The 14,757-nt window shown below is 45.3% G+C and overlaps 1 protein-coding gene across 4 annotated transcripts in view; it reads left to right on the top strand.

Annotated features, from left to right (window-relative positions):
• Window positions 1-9,695: 9,695 nt before the first annotated feature.
• LOC144499768 (high affinity cationic amino acid transporter 1-like) overlaps window positions 9,696-14,757 on the top strand; it is a 91,009-nt gene continuing 85,947 nt past the window's right edge. Inside the window, exon 1 of one of the 4 annotated variants that reach the window (XM_078222211.1) lies at window positions 9,696-10,099. The gene's annotated coding sequence lies outside the window, so the exon portion shown is untranslated. The remainder of the gene's footprint in view (window positions 10,100-14,757) is intronic. The other 3 variants (XM_078222207.1, XM_078222209.1, XM_078222208.1) reach the window with 3 other exon arrangements.

The following is a 14,757-nucleotide window of genomic DNA, read 5'->3' as shown; positions in this document are numbered from 1 at the left end:
CACAGTCCAAAGATGTGCGGATTAGGTGGATTGGCCATGTTAAATTGACCCTAGTGTCAGGGGGATTAGCAGGGTAAATGTGTGGGGTTACGGGAATAGGGCCTGGGTGGGATTGTGGTCGGTGCAGTCTCGATGGGCCGAATGGTCTCCTTCTGCACTGTTGGGATTCTATGATTCTAAGGGGAAAGGGCAAATCCCTAGAAAGATTTAAAGAAAAGGAGACCTGGAGCCAAGGTAAGTGAGGAAGGACTCATCCAAGGAAAGGATACAAGGAAGAAGGTTATTGATGTGTTGGCAGACGGGCAGTTCCCATGGACAGCACTCAGTAATCAAATCTGGAGGTAGCAGAGATATCTATGAGGGAATTAGATCGAAAGTGCATTTTTAAAATGGACGTTAAAGCTGACAGCGCAAGTTTTTAAAAGCATACAGAGAGAATGGTGGAGGAGGAAACGACCCAAAGCCAAATGCAGTCAAATCTAGAATGATGGATTCTCCCATCACCTCAGATGAGTTTTCTGCGAGGATACCAGCTGTTCATTGTCTAATTTGTCTCATCTGTGATGTTAAAACAACTTTTGATTTTAGTTTTTTTTATTGGTTTCACAAGTAGGCTTACATTAACACTGCAATGAAGTTACTGTGAAAATCCTCCAGTCGCCACACTCTGGTGCCTGCTCGGGTAGACTGAGGGAGAATTTAGCACTGCCAATGCAGCTAACCAACACATCTTTCAGACTGTGGGAGGAAATTGGAGCACCCGGAGGAAACCCACGCAGACACAGGGAGAATGTGCAAACTCCACACAGACAGTGACCCGAGGCTGGAATCGAACCTGGGTCCCTAGCACCGTGAGGCAGCAGTGCTAACCACTGTGCCACCAATCATAAAGGTGACATGTGAAGTTATTGTTGGAGGGGTGGTGAAGGCACTGGCTTTGCAGTGTGTGGAGACCTGACTCTGTTCCCCTAAAAGGTTGAGATTGCTTGTTGACAGGGATTTGTCCATTTGCATCTGTACAGGCTTGTTGCTTTTTCCCTCCATGTCGTGGGATCCAGGCTTCAAGATTGGCTTCCAGGATGTATTTGTACAAAGTTTGGTACAAAAAAGACCTGTCATTTCGAGTCCAGATGACCTTTTGTCAAAGCTTTGACAAAGGGTCATCTGAACTCGAAACGTCAGCTCTTTTCTCTCCTTGCAGATGCTGCCAGACCTGCTGAGATTTTTCAGCATTTTCTCTTTTGATTTCAGATTCCAACATCCGCAATAATTTACTTTTATCCAAAGTTTGGTACATCCAATGTTGCCACAATAGGCAAATTCAATGAGTACTTTACATCTGTTTTCTCAGCAAAGAAAGAGGGTAAAATACCCTCCACGCCAAGGAATCCAGAGATGAATTAAGGGCGGGGAGGGCAACTTAGGTTAATTTATTAGAAATGAAGGGAAATAATAATATTGAAAATAGTGGCAGTTAAGATAGAAAAATCTACAGGACCTGTTGGTTTCCAGCCCAGATTTTTGAAAAAATGTGTTTGGCATAAATTTTTAAATCTCTGTAGATTCTGCCTATGGATTGAAACAGTACAGGTATCATTCCATTACACATGAAGAGAGGCAGGAGTAGGCGTTTTTGATTTGATTTGATTGATTATTGTGAAATTTATTATTAGTACACAGTGAAAAGTATATAGACCAAGCATACTGTACATAGAGAAGGAGAGGAGAGGGTACAGAATGTAGTGTTACAGTCATAGCTAGGGTGTAGAGAAAGATCAACTTAATGCAAGGTAGGTCTGTTCAAAAGTCTGATGGCAGCAGGGAAGAAGCTGTTCTTGAGTCGGTTGGTACATGACCTCAGACTTCTGTATCTTTTTCCCGATCGAAGAAGGTGGAAGAGAGAATGTCCGGGGTGCGTGGGGTCCTTAATTATGTTGGCTGCTTTTTCGAGGCAGCAAGAAGTGTAGACAGAGTCAATGGATGGGAGGCTGGTTTGCGTGATGGACTGATAATTGTAATAATAATTAGGGAGCATTTAATGGAATCCACCAGAGACAAATGCTGGGGGTTTCTGTTCTGGAGACAAATGCGAACGTTGGATTGATTTCAATTTGCGATGTGGGGTGGTGGCTGATCACGCATACTCCTGCATGGCTCAACTCATTATCTATGCATATATGAGGATCTTGGTGAATCGTGTGGCAGGGGCAAGTAGGAAGTTGCCCTCCCCGCCATTACGTTATGGGGTTGAAGTTCTGGGGGCCATATTTAATGGCCACACAGACAACCATTCACTCACTGCAGGCCAGGCGCCCCAATCTGGCTGTCCTTGATGTTGGACTGGGGTGAACACGGTAAGAAGTCTCACAACACCAGGTTAAAGTCCAACAGGTTTATTTGGTAGCAAATACCATCAAATAAACCTGTTGGACTTTAACCTGGTGTTGTGAGACTTCTTACCGTGTCCTTGATGTCCCCAGGGAAGGAAATAGATTGTAGTCCAACAGTTCAGCAAAACCTCCCCAGAGAGTCTCCCCCCCGGTCCACCCAGGAAAGTGGGGGGGGGCGGTTTCCCTGGGGTGACAGCAGGAGGCTGTCCAGTCTGACCAGGGTGACCCACAGTCAGAGGCTTCAGTCAAGGTTAGCGCCCCTGGGGCAAAGCACAGAAATGCCCAGCAATGTCAGAAGAGGAGGGAAGGTTTGCTACGCTCTGCCAGGGTAAATGCGCCATCTAATCGCGGCATACGGACACTCATGAGGGCATCAGGCAGTCTAAGTGTGCGAGTGCACAGAGATGTCAAACAGAAGCTTGGGCTGCTCCGCTCACCAGCAGATCTTTACTGAATGTGTGTCAGCCACTTCATGCTCTTAATCTTCTACCAGTCACAGGACATCCTGGTCTTAATCACTTACTGGGCAGGGCCCAGCAGCGGCCATAGACATGCATGCTGCTGGACTGCTCATGCAGCCACTGGGATGACAATCAATTCGTCCTTCTTCCTGCAAGACAAGAGGGGGAGAGGCCCCAGACCGCAGGCAGAATTCACCTCATATGAGGAGCAGGCCTCCGATCAGGCTGGTCATTTAAAACAGAGATGCACAGAAATTTCCTCTCACAGAGGGTGGTGAATCTCTGGAATTCTCTGCCCCGAAGGGTTGTGGAGGCTGAATCATTAGAAGTATTTAAAGTGAAGGTGAGTAAATATTTGATAGATTGTGGAATAGAGGGCTATGGGCAAACGGCACAGAAAAGGCATTGAAACCAGGATAGATCAGCCATGATGGTATTGAATGGCGGCGGGACAGGCTTGAAGGGTCATGGCCTACTCCTGCTTCTCCTTCTTGTGTTCTTGTGAGATAGAAGGAGGAGCAGCCTGTGCTGAAGGCGAGATAGGACTCCCCCAGCAAGTCTGCAATTGTCAGCTCCGCCCCCAGAGTAACACATTGCTTTAACTAAGGAACCTGCTTAGGCAACCACTAAACCTCTCTTTCCTCTATTCTGGACACCAGCAGGAAAGAAGAGAGACCAACAAGGGCCACAGCTCCGTGTCCAACCCCAGCTCTGAGGGTGCCTCAGATTTCAAAGGATACACTGTCAAGGCGTTCCCCTACACCCTCCGCCAGCCTCGATGTGGGTGGGTGCACATTCTAGACTAGGCTTGGGGGTCACAATTTGGTGAGCACATCACTGAAAAGGGTCCATAGCTGGCAGAGGAAGTGTCAGTCTCTGACACTCGGAGGACTGCCGGAGAACAGTCACCTGCTCAGCCCCATGCAAAGAGACTCTTAGCAGGCCAGGGTCGTAAAGGCCTCCAGCTATTCCACTCCCATCTGTCACCCTTGAACCACCCCCCGTTACCTTTGCACCTATTACGTTCCATCCCCACTTGCCTTCCCTCCCCTCTGAGCTTACACTGGTTACCATCCCCTTGCCCACCTGACCCTCATCTGTCCACATCTATCACCCCCTCCCCTTCTGCTACCCGGCTATCACCATGGACGTGCCACCTTACCACGTACGACTGCCCTCTCTGACTGTGACTGTTCCTTCTGCTGCCCAGCACTCTCAGTTGAATCCCAAGACACTACCATCAACAACACTGACGCCATCCCCCTTTTGCCATCCTTGCCCAGGCGCCCACTTCCCCCGCCCAGGCACCCACTTGCCCCACCCAGGCACCCATTTCCCCCACCCAGGCACCCACTTCCCACACCCAGGCACCCATTTCCTCCACCCAGCCACAGGACCTCCAGATCAACAAAAAATATCCTTCCCTCCAGCCAATATCCCTGTGTTCCCTTGTTGCCTCCCTCCCCACCCACATAGACAGCGCCAGGGTCCCGGGTTCGATTCTCGGCTTGGGTCACTGTCTGTGCAGAGTCTGCACGTTCTCCCCGTGTCTGCATGGGTTTCCTCCGGGTGCTCCGGTTTCCTCCCACAGTCCGAAAGACGTGCTGGGGTTAGATGAATTTGCCATGCTAAATTCTCCCTCAATGTGCCCGAACGGGTGCCGGAGAATGGCAACTAGGGGATTTTTCACAGTAACTTCATTGCAGTGTTAACGTAAGCCTACTTGCGACACTAATAAATAAACTTATAACTTGTTCTAACAGCACATGAAAAGAGTCCAGTTTTGTGCAGTTCCCAAAATAGCCAAAGCAGTATCTACTCCTGGGAAAGTTGTAGAAGTCAAACTCTTGCCAGGTGCCCATCACTTACACGCAGCCATAAAAGTGAACATTCTAATTTCTCAGTGGCGGGGAATTTCATTTGGAGGCGGAACTTCATTCTTTTAATGAAGATGCATGACGTGCTGGTTCATGCAGAAGGATTCCCCAACATTGTCCGACAGGGAGCTCAACCCACCTTTACACGGTCTTTAGAATCCTGGGAAGAAAATTCCTAATGTTTTTCCCAACATCGGAAAACCGATTTTTGACCTTGTGCCAAATTTAGTGCCCAAAGTGACTGAGCACTGGAGGAGATATGAGTTCATCAAATAGCCAGTGTGCCTTTGTGGGCAGTAGGTTATATCTGACTAATCCTGTTTTGATTTGATTTGATTTATCATTGTCACATATTAGTATACAGTGAAAAGTATTGTTTCTTGCACGCTGTAGAGACAAAACATACCGTCCATAGAGAAAGAAATGAGAGAGTACAGAATGTAGTGTTACAGTCATAGCTAGGGTGTAGAGAAAGATCAACTTAATGCAAGAAAGATCCATTCAGAAGTCTGATGGCAGCAGGGAAGAAGCTGTTCTTGAGTCGGCTGGTACGTGTCCTCAGACTTTTGTATCTTTTTCCTGACTGAAGAAGGTGGAAGTGAGTATGGTCGGGGTGCGTGGGGTCCTTAATTATGCTAGCTGCTTTTCCGAGGCAGCGGGAAGTGTAGACAGAGTCAATGGATGGGAGGCTGGTTTGAGTGATGGACTGGGCTTCGTTCACAACCCTTTATAGTTTCTTGTGGTCTTGGACAGAGTAGGAGCCATACCAAGCTGTGATACATCCAGAAAGAATCCTGTTGAACTTTGAGAAGATCATCAGCATGGTAATTATAGGACTATGCTACATTGTCTATGTGGACTTCCAGAAGCTTCTTAACAAAATAGCTGTGGTGATTGCCCTTTTAAGGATCAATCAAGTGTCACATGACCTGGAGAACTGTTATCCAACTTTCAATTTAAACACTTTCCAAGCATTCCAGTTTAATGAGACAACTGTGGTAAACCACTGTTAGCTTATTACCTGTATATGTGACATGCCTGGACACATCCCTGCCGGCCCTACCCGAGACTCCTCCCCCCCTGGTCCAGGTATAAAGGCGACTGCTCCCAACCCCCCTGCCTCAGTCTGGACCAGTTCATCGGCATGGGTGTGCTCCAAGTCTTTTGCTAATAAAAACCTATTTGTTCTTGCATGCAAACTAATCTTTGCTATATTGATGGTGCATCAACAACCGAGGACAGTAATTCAACTATTTCTTTATTTAACACTTCTGGTACCAACTCAAGCATAAACAGTTGCAACTCACTACTGAACTTTAACTCTCAGCAAACATCAACTCTCAGCTGAACTTTAACTCTTAACTGCACATTAACTTTAACTGAACATCAACTTTAATCATTTAACTGAAAATAGATACGACCAAGTTTAGGAAAAATCTTGGCCAAAAAATATCCTTGACGTAGAATCTATCTTCTTCTTCTCTGAGGGAAATTCCTTCAGGGTAGATGTCTTCTTTTGATGGTTGGTCTCTTCTGAGTTATTGCTACCAAACAAAGACTGCAATGCCATTTATCTACAAATCTTCCACTAACTTCCAGAAGATTCTCTGTCATCCAGCCAACTATGTAACCAGAAACTGATCACATGGCTTGAACATCCAATGAAATTACTTGCGAACACACCATTACACTTAATTCATTTGACATGTACCATACATAACAGTAATAAAATCCAATGCCAAAATGTCTGTTCGAATGTAAACAACTTCCCTTGTTTAGTCAACACAGGAGGCTTCATATCACAGTTTCCAGACCAGAGCCTTACCAGAGCAACTTTATGTCCTGCATCTGGTTTTAATTATAAATTGACCAAAAATCCCAGCATGCCTAACCCTCAGCCAGAGATTTTAAAGTAACTATTGCCATTATCGTTGTTAAACTATTGTTGTAGCCATTCTTTCTCCGTCCACAGAACGAATCAGGGAGCAGAGTGGAGGGTCACCCTAGTAAGCACAGGCTTCTGCACTCAGTGTCTTCTCAGGAGCTGATTGCAAGTCTCTGTATAGTTTTAACCTGGAAATGAACGAGTTGTATTTTTCACGAAACTGGTGAATGAGTATTTTTACATGAGCATTAGCAAAAATGAGATTGCATTGAAATGGAGGTAGGCTTGTCAAATGGGACAGTAATTGGTTGGGAGATAAAAGACAAGAGCATGGATAGAGGGAAGATTCCCCAATTGAGAGGATATGACATGTGGTATTCCACAGGGATCTCTGCTGTTGCAATAACCTTTGACCAGGAAGTTCTACATGGGAATGCGGTTGGCATTTTGCATCTGAGAAAAACAGAGCAGAATTTTTTCTTAATAGTCAGGAACTTCGGAGGAGAAGAAGGATTTTGGTGTCCGTGTCCACAAGTCACAATAGACAACTCCAACTTGTTCAGTTGATTGACGATGCTAAATTTCCCCTTAGTGTCAGGGGGGATTAGCAAGGTAAATATGTCGGGTTACAAGGATAGGGTCTGGGTGGGATTGTTGTCAGTGCAGGCTCAATGGGCCGAATGGCTTCCTTCTGAACTCTGGGGATTCTATGAATCTATGGAGCGCAGGGTATATGAAACATCAAAAAGTATAAAAGTCTTTACCTCAAGGGGGGTGCAACGAAACAGTGCAGGAGTGTCACTTCAGGATGACAGACCTTATCTGGAGTTTTGCATCATTTTAGCATTAATCCTCAGAAAAAACAAATTGGCTCTGCTGTGCAAAATCATCAGAATGATCCTCCTCCTTCAGGCACCATGCCCTAAGAGGACATCAGTGACCATGAGCTGCCAATAGATATTTTATAAGACTATTTTAACTGTGTAACTGTAATATTGTGTGCTTAAGTCTTCTTTTCTTCTTATTGATAAATCATTTACTTCTTTTCTAAATCCCAAAAATGTTCCTGGAGTTCTTTGCTGCTGAGATCAATAAGTTTCTTCTTGTTTTCAGACAATAGAAATGGTTAAGTAAGCCAGTTTTACCTCTCGGATTTGGCTTGCTTAGCAATTAACATCCACCATGGTCATAACAATATAAAATATCAGATAAGATATGAAATGTAATAATTCCAAATTTGCTAATGGCACAAACTTGGTGGGATCGTGAGTTGGATACAAAAAGGCTTCATGGGAATTTAGACAGGCTAAGTGAGTGGGCAAGAACATGGCAGATAGAATATAATGTGGAAGAATGTAAAAGTTATCCACTTTGGTAGGAAAAAGAGAAATGCAGAGTATTTATTAAATGGTGAGAGATTTGGAATTGTTGATTCCCAAAGGGACTTGGATGTCCTTGCTCTTAAGTGACCGAAAGCCAACATGCAGGTGCAGCAAGCAGTTGGGAAGGCAAATGGTAATTTGAATTTTATTGCAAGAGGATTTGAATACAGAAGAAAAGAATTCTTGTTGCAATTGTATAGAGTCTTGGTGAGGCTGTGCCTGGATTATTGCGTACAGTTTTGGTCTCCTTACCTCAGGGAACACGGTCTTGGAATAAGAGGTAAGCAATTCAGGACTGAAATGCGGAGGAGTTTCTTCACTCAGAGGATGGTAAATCTTTGGAATTCTTCACCCCAGGGAATGGTGGAGTATGTTCAAGACAGTGATCAATAGATTTCTAGATATTAAAGACATTAAGGGATATGGGGATAGTGCAGGAAAACAGCATTGAGGTAGATCAGCTATCATCTAACTGAATGGCAGAATAGGCATGAGGGGCCGAATGGCCTACTCTTATTCCTAATTGCTCTCTTCCATTGTCCTGCAGAAGAACTTTGATGTTCTCTATTTCTGCATCGAGCTTTCATCGTAAGCCAATGGCTAGGATTTACGAGATTGCTAACAGGGCCAATCTTATACAGCGTGGGGTTATACGAATTCTAATGGGTATATCGACTGGTGAAGGCAGGCATGTGATAGATAGTACCGGGCAACCCATTAGCGAATTTCTCCATTAGCATGTTGCAGAAAGGGCGTGTGTTAGACAGTACCACCTCAAAAGTGAATGGGAGCACAGGTCATGGGGATATATTATCAACATTTATTGGAAAGGTGTCTGGGATAGGAAGTTAGGTTTCATTCCATTAAAAACGCATTTCTCATGGAAATCGACCAAAATGTCAGTGACAGCTGGATCTAGATCCAGGGAGAATGTGAAAGTTCTAGGGGCGGCACGGTGGCACAGTGGTTAGCACTGTTGCCTCACAGCTCCAGGGACCTGGGATAGATTCCCAGCTTGGGTCACTGTCTTTGTGTGGTTTGCATGTTCTCCCCGTGTCTGTGTGGGTTTCCTCCGGGTGCTCCGGTTTCCTCCCACAAAGATGTGTGGGTTAGGTGCATTGGCCATGCTAAATTGGCCCTTAGTCTCCCGAGATGCGTAGGTTAACGGGATTAGCGGGGTTACGGGGATAGGGCCTAGGTGGGATTGTTGTCGGTGCAGACTCGGTGGGCTGAATGGCCTCCTTTTGCACTGTTGCGATTCTATGATTCTAGATGGGACCTTATGGCTACACCATATTTGAGCATGCTTGCTGTGATTAAAATGAACTTGACTGTTCACTAATGTCCTTTAGGGAAGGAAATCTGCTGTCCTTACCCGGCCTGGCCTACATGTGACTCCAAACCCACAGCAATGTGGTTGACTCTTAACTGCCCTCTGAAATAACCTTCTCAATGGCAATTAGGGATGGGCAATAAATGCTGGCCCAGCCAGCGATGCCACCTCCCCAGAAAAGAGTAGAACAAAAGAGTTAACATTTGGAGTCCAATATGACTCTTACTCATATGTTCAATGAATACAGATTCAGAAAATGGTGACCTGTATATTGTCAGTGATATTTGCAAGTTCTGTACCAGCAAGTCACTGTGTATATTTACATCAGCTCCTGGCACACATATACTGTATCTGTAGGATCCTGTTCCTCTTCATCTGAACTGCAAAGCTGATAGTACATCCGCCCTGCTCTGAGCCGTGTTTGTGTTGGCAATTGAGGGGACAGCTGGAGCAGTCAGGTGTCCAAACATAGGCAGGAGTGAAGTAGTGAAATCGGGAGGAATGTATACGTTAAAGCGCTGTACGCGCTAGGCGAGGTCACGCTGCCATTCATTTCATTGCGGAACCGCCTCTCTGTGGCTGTGTGTCTCCAGCTCAGGCAGTGAGGGCAATGCAACATTTGCTTTAGTCTCTGTGTGTGTCTCCTTGGGCAGGCTGAAGACTCGCTCGCCATTGCACTGCAGCTTCTCTGTGTCTCTGAATCCACGTTGTGCAGAACCGCCCGGGGAGAAGCTACTCTTCGCTGGAGATCCCCTTTTATTTCCTCCCAAGGTAAGCAAGCGCCACGTTTTAATTCGACCTTTGTGTGTGTTTCGTTGTAAGCTGGAGGGGCTTTGAGGGTCATTGAATAATTGGGTGGGTTAGGGCTTTATTGAAGGGGCTTCTTGCCTGGTTTGGTTCAGTCGCCTTTTGCCTGCGAATGGATGATGTTCCCCCCACCCCTCTCCATGGAGAAGTTGCAATGGCCACATGGTAAAAACCCAGCACTGGATGATGCAAGAATCAGTCCCGATGTAAACAGACGCGTAAACTTCTCCTGCATTCCGAACAGCGAGTGTGTGCTTACTTACCCTGGGCTGGGCCCGGCTTTCTCACCTCTCTCTTTTTAAAAAACACTAAGTTACAATGGCATTTCTGTTTTTTTTCATTTTGGAATAATTAAGAGGCTGCTAGCAGCTTTTGTGTGTTTGGCATTTGCTGCCTAATTTACTTGTCGATGAGTCACATTCCAGACTGGAGTGGTATCTGCATGCCATGGGCCAGTTCCTGATCCCACTGGAGTGTTTCTGGTTTGGACCCTTCTGGCACTGAATTAACTTAGCGACCAATGCATTCTGAATATTGTGCTGAAAGTCAGGTCCTCGGAGCACAACTGTGGGGTGCAGAGTGTGTTAATACTGAAAAAGGAGTTAAAATACTGGGTGTAAACTTTTTTATATCCTATTTAAATAAAACCAACAAATTCGTTTTGGTTGCAATTGAGTTACACTTTATTAATACTGAACATCTTTTTTCTATTTGATTCTAATGACCAAAAATGAATAAATTCAAGACCTCAAAGCAAGTAATGATAGTGTCATAATGTCACACATTGCATATAATATTTTATATTTGGAACTACATTCTATGTTGGAAGCAGATCAGATTACACCTTTCCTTTCCAACAGAGTTTGTGTGTAATATATATCATGGCATTTGTTACTTGCTCTCAGCCTATACTCATCTGTAGCAGCAATTTTCTAATAGTAGTTATGCTGTAACAACTCTAAAACAGCAAGTTGAGGTTTGTTCTGACAGTAGTTGGGTGTGACTTACTTTACCCGAGCTAATGTAGATAGTCATAATGCAAATCTGCAGCGTGGCACACTGGCCCCAAATGGAAGCAGTTCCAGCAGAGCCCTGTCCAGCCTCTGAAGGACAGCACCAGCTGCCCACATAAAACAGTGGTCTACTTGCAGAAAACTTAGTACCTGACAGCAGTAATGTCAGAAAGGCAATAACACCAGAAAATAATCAGAATTCTGATTACTTTAGGGATGTTCAGTCCGGGATCTCCTCAATTGAAAATCAGTCACATGTTGCATCACAGAAATTTATCATCTGGGAATATTTTATTCCTTAATCACATATTTTGTGCTGACCAATATGAACAATGACGAGTAATGGAAGTATTCCCATTTCAGACAGTTCCCTATCTCCAAGGTCAGATGCAAAGTTGTTATTTTATTAGTGTCACAAGTAGGCATACAGTAACACTGCAACTAAGTTACTGTGAAAATCCCCTAGTCGTCACATTCCGGCATCTGCTTGGGTACACTGAGGGAGAATTTAGCATGGCCAGTGCACCTAACCAGCACGTCTTTCAGACTGTGGGAGGAAACCGGAGCACCTGGAGGAAACCCATGCAGACACGGGGAGAATGTGCAGACTCCACACAGACAGTGACCCAAGCCGGGAATCGAACCGGGTCCCTGGCGCTGTGAGGCAGCAGTGCTAACCACTGTGCCGGCTGTGTAATGTTCACTCTATCTAGCACCCTGTACTATACCAGCATGGTAATCATTTCCCCCACACAACTTCCACCCGGTGAGAGTACAGAAAGGGGGACAATTTTGCCGTATGTCCATACTTCATCGCAACTGTGTGAAAACTGTCCAAGCTGATTTCACACATGACTCTCTCAACCAGTAGATTGCAAATGTTTCCACCCTGTGAATCCAGGCTAGTTTTGAGTTTAGGTCACAGCTGGTAAAATTCCACAAGTTCAAAGCTGCATGGATATTTGACATGGAGAATAAAAAACTGGCCGATGGGTAGAAAACATGGTATACTTGTCAGAGGAGTTACTTAGAATCTTAGAAACCCTCCAGCACAGAAAGAGGCCATTCAGCCCATCGAGTCTGTACCGACCACAATCCCACCCAGGCCCTACCCCCATATCCCGACATTTTTACCCACTAATCCGTCTAACCTATGCATCCCAGGACACCAAGGGCAATTTTTTAGCATGGCCAATCAACCTAACCCGCACATCTTTGGACTGTGGGGGGAAACCGGAGCACCCGGAGGAAACCCACGCAGACACGAGGAGAATGTACAAACTCCACACAGACAGTGACCCAAGCCGGGAATCGAACCGGGTCCCTGGCGCTGTGAGGCAGCAGTGCTAACCACTGTGCCGGCTGTGTAATGTTCACTCTATCTAGCACCCTGTACTATACCAGCATGGTAATCATTTCCCCCACACAACTTCCACCCGGTGAGAGTACAGAAAGGGGGACAATTTTGCCGTATGTCCATACTTCATCGCAACTGTGTGAAAACTGTCCAAGCTGATTTCACACATGACTCTCTCAACCAGTAGATTGCAAATGTTTCCACCCTGTGAATCCAGGCTAGTTTTGAGTTTAGGTCACAGCTGGTAAAATTCCACAAGTTCAAAGCTGCATGGATATTTGACATGGAGAATAAAAAACTGGCCGATGGGTAGAAAACATGGTATACTTGTCAGAGGAGTTACTTAGAATCTTAGAAACCCTCCAGCACAGAAAGAGGCCATTCAGCCCATCGAGTCTGTACCGACCACAATCCCACCCAGGCCCTACCCCCATATCCCGACATTTTTACCCACTAATCCGTCTAACCTATGCATCCCAGGACACCAAGGGCAATTTTTTAGCATGGCCAATCAACCTAACCCGCACATCTTTGGACTGTGGGGGGAAACCGGAGCACCCGGAGGAAACCCACGCAGACACGAGGAGAATGTACAAACTCCACACAGACAGTGACCCAAGCCGGGCATCGAACCCAGGTCCCTGGAGCTATGAGGCAGCAGTGCTAACCACTGTGCTACCGTGCCGCCCCGAGTTACGTCAGGGTCAGTGGTAGGACTGAATGCATGCTTCAAAGTTTGGCTTTGGGACAGCAACTGTTAATTTATAAATATTGACATGGATTAAAAATTGATATAAATTGTTAAATTTGGGGGAAATGCCGAACTCAGATGCAGCTTGCCATTTCTAAAATATATGTATGGAGGCAGAACAATGTCAGATTAAATTTAATGCAATGTAATTAGACATTATCTGCTGGTACAAGGATTAGTGGAAAAGATAAGTGGAAGAACTTGTTTTACACAGTGAGTGGAAATGACCTGGAATTCGCTGTCCTTGAGGCTGCTGGAAATGGAGGCAAGGAAGGATTTCAGCAAGAAATTGGAATAGGCACTTGAGGGGGCAAAAACTTGCAGGGCTACGGAAATAGAGCTGGGTCCAGGAATTGATTAGAATGCCCCACAGAGAGCCAACATGGACTGAATAGGCCAAATGGGGCTCCTTAATGACGGTACCCCATGAAATATAAATAACTACTTATGAAGGAAAAATGGGTGATGAATGTTCTCTGTATATAGTGTTGAGATAAGTCTTGAAAACGTGAGAGCTGAGAGACTTGGGGTGGAATTATCCAGCCGCACTTGTCCCAAGGCTGGAAATTCCTGCCGAGGCCAACGGACTTTTGCATGCCCCCCCCCCCCGCCCCCCCGCCTGCTACGATTTCCATGGCAGAAAATTGCGCACTTAATATGACTTGATGTCCAATTTGCCTAACAAATGCAAAGCGGCATTCAGCAAATCCAATTTAATTTTGAACTGAATTGCCAAGTCTATGGAATTAGCGATCGAATTGTGCAGTATGCTGGTCAGGCTGCACCAAGAACGTGATGACAAATTTTAGTTGCTGAGACACAAGGGAAACATGCAAGTGATGGAGCAATGACCTAGACTCGCAAGATTAATCTCTAGTGTCAGAGGTCCGAGTTATGAGAAAAGACAAGATCAGCTGTCCACAAGGAGCCTAAACAGTGAACAGCTAACTTGAAAAGAACAGCATCTTGAGGATTAACAACTTAAAAGAAACAACGGCTCACACCAGACAAGAGGGAAAATGTCAAAGTGACTTTCGTTGTCTGGATAGAGTGAAAAGCAGCAGAACCAAAGGGTTGGAATAAGGTAAATTTCTGACTTGAATATTAAGCGCACAATACCCTTTAGCTAAACAAATAGACCTATGAAACTAAAGCAGGTGGAGGAAAACAACTATAGGGATTGGGGGTAAGTCATGTTTCTCTCTCCACAGATGCTGCCAGACCAGCTGAGCTTATCCAGCATTTTCTGTTTTTATAGGGATTAGGACTCCATAATAAACCCCAGTGTAAGAATATTCTTATTGAGTAATAACCATACTGACAAAAAGGGCAATCACTAATTTAGCATGCAAACTAACGAGGTTTATTGGACAATAAAGATTGATATTTAACATTTCATCAGTCGAGGCATGGCACGATATACAAGTTCAACACTTTGTCAGTCTGCCTTTCCTGCCGGATCACGGCACTTCCTGCTGATCACGGCACTCATGAGGTCTTC

Source organism: Mustelus asterias, chromosome 10 (assembly GCF_964213995.1).
Source record: "Mustelus asterias chromosome 10, sMusAst1.hap1.1, whole genome shotgun sequence".
NCBI lineage: Eukaryota > Metazoa > Chordata > Chondrichthyes > Carcharhiniformes > Triakidae > Mustelus > Mustelus asterias.
The sequence above is the reverse complement of the archived record's forward strand: the minus strand, read 5'-3'. Positions and strand labels throughout refer to the sequence as shown.